Source organism: Vidua macroura, chromosome 2, assembly GCF_024509145.1.
Source record: "Vidua macroura isolate BioBank_ID:100142 chromosome 2, ASM2450914v1, whole genome shotgun sequence".
Lineage (NCBI taxonomy): Eukaryota > Metazoa > Chordata > Aves > Passeriformes > Viduidae > Vidua > Vidua macroura.
The window spans coordinates 60,740,421-60,747,069 of record NC_071572.1 but is presented as its reverse complement, the minus strand read 5'-3'; the positions used below and the strand labels follow the sequence as shown (position 1 = coordinate 60,747,069).

Sequence of the window (6,649 nt, the reverse complement as noted above, 5' to 3'; positions counted from 1 at the left end):
ATATTATTACTTTACTTATAATTTTTTGTTCGTATTTGCTCAGATGAAAAGGAAGAGATACAATTTCCTCCATTACAAATGTAGTGGATTGATTTTCCTTGGAAATTTTTTTCTCTGGATTGATTTTCCTTGGAAAATAATTTGAGCTCTTTTTAGAAAGGCAAGCAGAAAGGGATTTAGGTTTCTGCATTGAGAAAAGAAATGTGAGGTACTGATTTGTTATGAATAAGCCTAATTTGATTTAAGTAGAATAGATTTAAGAGTGGAAATTAGGACCTGGCATATGTTTTCTTCTTGAGATGTGATGTAAGATGGAAATTATAAATATTAAAAAAGATCTGATATGATAAAACAGAGATACTGACAAAATTGTTTTTTAATCATGCTCCTTATTATTATACATGGCTTTACTATCACAGGAAAAAGCCCTCCTACTTATTTTACTAATTTTTCAAGTTGCAGAAAATTAACCTGTTGTTATTCAACCAGTTTCTCTTCATGGAAACCTTGAGCACTTCAATCAATTTCCTTCAAGCACCAGTTTTTAAATCTGCAAAAATATGTTTCTCTATGTCAGAGCAAAGAGCCTGACTTAAGAAAGATCACCTCCTCAGCTCAAAAAATATTATTTTGGGAATTTTATTTTTTTAAAATCCTGGACAATGTTTAAAATTAAAGTGCTTTGGGCAATATTATTAACAAGATCATACAGAGATACCAGAGTGGGAAGGACTGGGAGAACTGTGTGCAATACTGCATTGTGTTAGTATCTGCCTAAGTCCAGTGATGACTGGCACAATTACTCATCCCATAGCAATATGTTTGGCACAAGAACAAGGAATTCATGCTTCTGTAACCAAATGCAGTAGTGAGCAGTAAAGGCATTGGGAAGGTTCATCTGAGTGGTTTTTGCTTGGCTTCACTTTGGCACCCATCTTCAGCTCCTAATGAGCCCATATTAAATGGTGCAAAAAATCAAACTGTTTCATACCGATTTCAAAGGAGGTGAGTTTTCACAGCTCCCTGGTCATTTCTAACAAGCTGTGTTTACAGCTAGTCCCTCCTGGGTCTGCTCTCCTACCAAAAACTAGTAGCCTATGACTGATGATGTATAAAATGAAATATTACTCTTTTTTCTTGGTTTTCCTTGCTTGATGCAAAGCTCACTGTAGGTCCATTTGTTCTTCTCAAGAATGGAGATTAATAATTTTTATAATGAAAGGCTTGAATGTCCTCCCTCTGAGATGAGCGAAGTGACTGCAGAGGGGGCTGCAGGAATGGTGGGCAAGTGGCCTGGGTTTTTTTCTCCTTGCTATTTGCTTTTATATTATGAAGGACAAATTTGGGACTGTGCATGGCAAATCTCACCCAGGTTGAAATAAATGTTTTCACCTACTGAATATCAAATTGCCTCTACTGAGGATCAGCATTCAGCACTGCCACCAGGCATTTCACAGCACATTAATTAATCTGGAGATCCAATCAATACACCTCATGATCCTGACAATACTGCAGTGCCATGCTTTGGGAAATCTCATCCTGAAGGCAGACTTTCCATGCCAACACACCAAGAACCCAGACCTCCTGCGGTGCTGCTGGATAATGCAGGACCCGGTAGAGCCTGTTGTGACTAAGACAACTCCTTGTGGAACCTCAGAAGGCCTTTTGTAAATGTGGTCTGCAGTTCCTGCCAGCTTTCTTTCTGTTGCCTGGTTTGCCTTAGCTGATGCCCAAGGGCAAAGAATCCAGCACCAGCTTGTCAGTGAGCAGCTGAAGGTGTTTTCTGTATTTGCGATGCATGTGCATTACTTGGGGTCACAGAATGCTGTGGATTGGAAGGGACTTTAGAAACCACATAATTCCAACTTCCTTGCCATAGGCAGGGATGTCTTCCACTCAAACCAGGTTGCTCCAAGACCTGTCAAACCTGGCCTTCAACACTTACAGGAATGGGGCAGCCACAGCTTCCCTGGGCAACCTGTGCCAGGGCCTCACCAACCTCACATGAAAGAATTTCTTCCTAAAATTTAATCCAAATTTACTCTTTCTTAGTTTAAAACCATTTCCCCTTTTCCTATGACTATATGCTCATATAAAAAAAAGCTGCTCTCCCGCTATTATAAGCCCCCTTTGGTCACTGGAAGGTCTAAGCTCTCCCTGAAGCCTTCTCTTCTCCAAGCTGAACACCCCCAGCTCTCCCAGCCTATCTCCAGAGCAGATGTGCTCCAGCTCTTGGAGCATCTCTGTGCCCCTGCTCTGGATCTGCTCTAACATGTCTATGTCATTCTTATGTTGGAGACCCCAGAGCTGGATACAGAACTCCAGGTAGGGTCTCATGAGGGCAGAGTAAAGAGAAAGATTCTTCTTTGACCTTCCGACCTGTTGCTGTTGAACAGGACAGGAACAGAGAACTCCAGATCAGAAGGCAAAGAAAATGAGCTCTGATTTATTTCAAATGTACCGCTCTATATATAGAGAACATTGAGAAGACTAATTTCATTGGTCGTAGAGTAAAAACATGTCACACCATTGGTGTGCAGTGAATGACGCACAGTAGCAGAACATATCTATAAACAATGTGAATAACAAGATAGATTAGAGAATTATTTACATTCTTTCCCAACTGTTTCCCAGGCTGTCGCCTGGTTAGAAAACCTTTCTCTCTGACTGAGCTGAGAATATCCACACCGACCCACCTCTCTTTTGGCGCAACTCAAACCCATCAGTGCACCATTCCCAGAGTCACTGCAATACTGGGGCAATGCATGAAGCAGAGACAGCAAGCTCTAGGTCCAACTCCCATGCCCCAAAGTCTGTTTAATATAAAATCCTCTCATCAAGGGCATTATTAAACTTTTAAGATCAGATACTACACTTGGCCAACACCAGCAGCAAATCTGTCCTTTCTCTTTGTATGATTCCTTCAAAGGAATAGATGCATGTAGATGACCCAGCTGGAGACAATACTTATATTGTCTTGTTATTTCTTAGCCCGGACCTTGTGAAAGGAAAAAGCTACAGCAAAGCCACTTCAGTTCTCCTTCTGCTCATCTTTGGGACTTTTCATAAAACATCAAGCTCTGTCCCTTGCTGGTATGGGACCAATTCATGGGTGCTGTGATGTGTTTTCATTTATTATTGTTTTTAATAGTTGGTTCTGTACCCCCCCTCCCCGAGGTATTGGTTCAGTCCCTGCTGTCAGTCCTCCCTCATTCCTACCCCTTGTTCCAGAGGATTCCCTGTCATTTATGTGTCCCTCGATGCTTCATTGGTCTAGTTAGACTGTTCCCCTCCCCTGGAGCTCCCTATTGGTTTAAACATTGTAATTCCTGCCTTATGTTCCTCTCTGCCACTCTGCTATTGGTTCCTAGTTCCAAGTTCCATCCTAGTCGTGTCCCTAAAAACCCACTCCCCGGACTTGTGCCTGGTCTTTGCCTCTGCTGGATATTCGAGTTATGGAAGCTTTGCATAATAAATGATTCTTGGATAAGCAAGCAAGGCCCATCTCATCTTTTCTATGTTGATTGCTCGGTGTCTGCTTAGGAGATTCGGGGTCCTGGGGGAGGCGTTGCACACCCCTCACACCCAGCATGCCGCTGTGTGCCGCTGCTGCTGTGCCGCAGCACATGGGGAATTTTGGATGCAACCCAAATGCAGTGTTTTGGCCTTTCTTGTCCCACACTAAGATGCTTCCCTGACAGCAACATCAGCTGCCTGAAACTAACCTCCCACTTCCAACAACCAGCAACACCAACTGAAGCAAGTCCCTGGTGCCAACAACATTTGAAGACTCCATCAGAACTGTACTAAGTTCTGATAAAGTACTGCATTATCAGCTGCGAGGCACATATCATCACTCAGAGTTTGTAGTAGGGTAATCGAGATCCATGCTTAGAGGCAGATCTTTCACATTCTGCGTGTCAATGACCTTGAGATATGTGAAGATTTTAACAGCAGGTAGCAGCTACTGGAGATTTTTCTGTTAACATGGAAAATAAAAAAGGTACAGGAGGAGCGAAATTATTGTTCTGAAATGCACTGCCTCCATTCACGTACTGGCTGTTTGCATACATCCATATTCTGCAGTGCCAACTCCTTCTTCTCATATAGTTGTATTTCCATTTGGCTTTGCTCCCCAATGTAAATCAGCCAGAGTCTCCACAGTGATGGTGTCAGGTATCAGCCTGGTGCTCCTCAAAGTTTACCATAAGTAAAGACACAGAGAGGCAGCAGGTGGGTGTCATTTCTTCCCCAGATCCTTGGCAGCTACCTGGGACTCTTGTGAGAGGGTCTTCAAATAGTGTTGGAAAAACCCACCATATAACTACAATAATTTAAATAAGTAACTAGCCTGGGAAATGTCAGAAGACACACAATCAGGATAGCAATTCTCAAAGGTAATCTAAAACACAATTTAAATGCATTAGAGTTTCTGTGTTTTGGTTGTTTTGTTTTGTGCCAGTTTGGGATTGGATGGAAGACTTATTTCATAGGGGAAACCCAGAGTATGACTCAAGTCTGGGAGATCAGAAGGCATATGATGAGTTTCTCTTTCTGCTCTCTCTTCTTCACAATGTTTTTTATACTAAGAAATAAAAGAGCCTAAGGAACAACAACTTTTTTCTTCTCTATGAAGCTATCATGCTTTCCATTTCCAACCAGTGATAAACTCTCTTTTTTTTTTTTTCCCCATAGGAAATTACAAGAGAAAGAATGGTTGAATAGAAGAAAACAAAAAAGAGAGGATATTCTTTTTCCATTGAAAAGATGTTTTTAATCCCCCCCAAAAGGTCTGATAACTATTTTACCACCCTCTTTGCAATTAACTCCTTTTTTTTCTTTGAGTTAATCAACACATTTCATTCAAATCTGAACATTTCCTAGCAGGGTATAACCAGTAGATAATTTTGTTGCTCCTGTTCCAAACCTGCAGAAGACCTGGTGTGATGGAAATCTTACCTGGTAATCAGTAGCAGTTTAGTGTGTAAGGAATGTTATCCCCACCACAAACCTAGCCTATCATGAGCTGCCCTTACAGCAGAGCTGGGTGTGAAGGTTTCTGTCCTGTTTTGTGCCTCAAATGGGGTAGCAGATGTGGAGAACCTCTGTGGTTCATCGCCACAGAGATGCGCCTGCAAGGTTATCTGACTACTCATGTCTGGGTGTCATACATTTGGTCTCTGTTCCATCACCCTGTCCATTCTCTCCAGAAGAAGTGCATGGTTTAGAAGAATACATGTGCCTTCTTCTGTGCATTGAGCACCAGTAGCGTTGTAGCCTTTCTTCACCCAGGATCATCATTCACCAGTACCTGCATCTACCCAGTAGCCCATCAGTAACCCCCTGACTGCTCCTGAGGACAACCACCAGGGATGTGCTGCAGGGAAAGGGAGCAATGCTCTTTCCATAGAATGGTTTGGGTACAAATGGTTTGGGTACAAAGAGATCTTCAAGAATATCTTGTTCTAACCCCCTTGCCATGAGCAGGGACACCTTTCACTATCCTAGGTTGCTCCAAGCCACATCCAACCTACCTTGAACACTTCCAGGGATGGGACAGCTACAGCTTCTCTGGAAAACCTGTGCCAGGGCCTTGCCACCCTCACATCCAGGAATTTCTTCCCAATATCCTACCTAACTTTGCCCTCTGGCAGTGGGAAGCCATTCCCCCTTGCTCTGTCACTCTAGAACTTTGTCCAAAGTCCCTCTCTAGCTGTCAATGGAGCCCCTTAAGATACTGACAGGGGCTCTAAGATCTGCCTGGAGCCTTCTCTTCTTCAGGCTGAGCAGCCCCAGTTCTCCCAGTGTTTTAGTGTCATCTCAGTGTCTCTACAGGGGTAAGGGAAGGCTGCTGGTGACAGAGATTTTTCTGACCTACCACAAAGTGGATTGGAGATTCATTTCCCACCAAGCAACACTGTGATCCTGTGGTCATTTTTGGATACAGATGTACAGGTTGATAATCTTTAATTTGAGCCATAGAACTGACACACACATCACAATATCCTGCAGATGGTAATTTATTTGAAGGAGAGAAGGAATACATTGTGGAGCAAGGGATGGGGCAAAAGATGACAGTTGCCTGGCATTCTCAGGCAAGGGTGGGTGCAGGGAAGTTAAAGAAGAGGCTAAACTCATTTCCTAGCAGTAGCTCAGGGATAGGAGAACTGAATAGCCATAAGAGGATGGCTTTTCCAGCCACAGGTTTGTATTGTTAACTCTTCTGGAGTTATATGTGGTTGACACAGATGTAAAAGTTATTGGTTAAATCCACTTAACTCCCCTCTCTATTTCAGCCTTTTCTTTGTTGTACTTCAAGAATTTTTTGTCTTGCTCTGTTTATTCAGCCAGCTTCAGTTGTGGATACATTTTCTGTTTCTTGTCACAAATACGTTCCTGTTTAAATGTCAGGACTGACTATTCATGAGATTATTAGCCTCAGGAAAAAAATCAGCATAGTAGAATAATATACCATGACCCTGGCACGTTCTCACCATGGCAGTGCATGTTTATGCAGATAACAACAGCATCAGGAAATACAATAAATACTTTTTATGATACAAAGAAAAGCAGAGATTCTGAAGGGAGGTGAATCTTCAGTCTCCAGTACAAATCTGATGCAAATCTACAATTGCCTTTTTTAGTTTTT

At 42.3% G+C, this 6,649-nt stretch overlaps 1 non-coding gene across 1 annotated transcript; it reads right to left on the bottom strand.

Annotated features, from left to right (window-relative positions):
* Positions 1-2,720: 2,720 nt before the first annotated feature.
* Positions 2,721-2,896, bottom strand: LOC128804426 (U2 spliceosomal RNA). Its single transcript, XR_008436064.1, has one exon. It is a non-coding gene; the product is annotated as a U2 spliceosomal RNA (small nuclear RNA).
* Positions 2,897-6,649: the final 3,753 nt, after the last annotated feature.